The sequence below is a fragment of the Ostrea edulis genome, chromosome 3, assembly GCF_947568905.1.
Source record: "Ostrea edulis chromosome 3, xbOstEdul1.1, whole genome shotgun sequence".
NCBI lineage: Eukaryota > Metazoa > Mollusca > Bivalvia > Ostreida > Ostreidae > Ostrea > Ostrea edulis.
This window is the reverse complement of record NC_079166.1, coordinates 45,633,507-45,635,482: the sequence shown is the minus strand read 5'-3', so window position 1 is coordinate 45,635,482 and position 1,976 is coordinate 45,633,507. Positions and strand designations below refer to the sequence as shown.

The following is a 1,976-nucleotide window of genomic DNA, read 5'->3' as shown; positions in this document are numbered from 1 at the left end:
CTCGATCTGTCGGCAACTTGATTTTGCAGTGCAACGTCTTTCTTATCTCTTTCAAATCTATTGAGTTGAAAGGGTATGTGTAATAATGCACATGCCTGTCATTTTTGATATAGTGAAAGAAATATTACGATACGATTTCAATCATTTCACACGATATTTTTTTTTATGGTTTTGCGTTTAAACTACAATCATTTCCAGTGTTGATTAATAATCACATTCATTATAAATCAATCAAATAGATTTGTCAAATCAAACAACAATATCTTATTCTTCAAATCTTTTATAGAAAAAATATTTACATGCACTGAATCTTTTCTCTTATGTTTCTTTTGAAACTGGGACTGCTTTCATCCTCGATAATGTATACATGTTTGTTGCAAACTAGTTCGGTTCAGTTTTTACGAGGCGACATAGTCAGTCTTGTGTAGTCAGCGTCCAATTTAAGATGGTGCACCACCGATTTACTACGATTTTCGATTCACCAATTTTCTTGAATACTGCCTTACAACTCATCTCTCTTGATAACAAATATACGGAGATCTGATATAGGATATGCCCATGTTAATTTTCAAAACAGAATAGAAAATGACCTACTTCTGATTTGCTTATTTTTATGCATGAGGTCTGAAAATAGAGCTCATGAAGAAATGATTGATCGATTGATTGAATATTGTTTTACGTCCCTCTCGAGAATATTTCACTCATATGGAAACGTCACCACTGTCGGTGAAAGGCTGCAAATTTAGGCCTAAGCTCAGCGCTTTTGATCATTGAGCAAGGAGGGATCTTTACCGTGCCACACCTGCTGTGACACGGGACCTCGGTTTTTGCAGTCTCAACCGAAGGACCGCCCCATTTAGTCTCCACTTACGACAAACAAGGGGTACTGAAGATCTATTCTAACTCGCATCTCCACGGGATCATGAAGAAATGTAATTTCTTCCGAAAATATACGTTTTCTAACGAAGGGAACATTACCCGTTTATCAGCATCGCTTTATTATTTATTTTATAGAAAAATAAAAAATTACATTTTATATGCAAAGTAGGTATTCATCCGATAGCTAGTAGCTACACGTGTTTGTTTATTATCGACATATATCTCGAAGAGGATTCTGGGAAGAAAATATACAACCGTAGTCCAAGCTTCAAATCGCTGACGGTTATCGTCATTTATCAAATATTTCCTTTCGATTATTCATTTAATAAAAGTAAAAAAGAATAGACAATATATATCTATCGGGGTCATTATACACCGGCCCAATCTGTTCAATAAAATTTGATAAGTCGTATGCATTTTGCAGGACAGATGTCTGTTATCGCGGAAGTGTTCTTATGAAGAAGGACAAGGATTTTTATATTATTTTTTTATGACCACGGAAAAATAAGTCATGGCATATCATATAAAACTTCCAACTATAATTCTAAATGTCAAGAAAATCAATAAGAACCTTCGCATAGTGAGGCATTCTATAATTAGAAGACAAGAAAATCAATAGTGTATTCAAGCTTACAAGTATACAAGCGGTGTATTCTATAAAAGTCATGCACGAGATGTACGTGAACTAGACACGGTCATAACATGTCAAATTGAGTATCGTAAACATTTTCCTAGAAATAAAAGATGCATGCAAGGTGAAGATAACGAACACTGATTAATTTCAAATCTCCTATAAGTAATACAAATAGAGAGTTGGGCAAACACGGATCTCTGGATATACCAGAGGTAGGATCAGGTGCCTAGGAGGAGTAAGCATCCCCTGTCGACCGGTCACACCCGCCGTGAGCCCTATATCCTGATCAGGTACGGAGTCACTCCATCTGTAGTCAAATCAGTGCGCCGAGAACGACGTAACAATCGGTATGAAAGACGTCAGACAGCATTTGACCCAATGATAGGTTGTATTGACGAACTAGATCGTTATAACGACCACATAATTTGCGAAATACTGACTTCAATCGAAACTGTTAAAACCC

The 1,976-nt window shown here is 36.2% G+C and overlaps 1 protein-coding gene across 1 annotated transcript in view; it reads right to left on the bottom strand.

Annotated features, from left to right (window-relative positions):
• LOC125676846 (ganglioside GM2 activator-like) overlaps positions 1-71 on the bottom strand; it is a 2,417-nt gene extending 2,346 nt beyond the window's left edge. The window contains exon 1 of the mRNA XM_048914699.2: positions 1-71. This exon is cut by the window's left edge and continues 82 nt beyond it. The gene's annotated coding sequence lies outside the window, so the exon portion shown is untranslated.
• Positions 72-1,976: the final 1,905 nt, after the last annotated feature.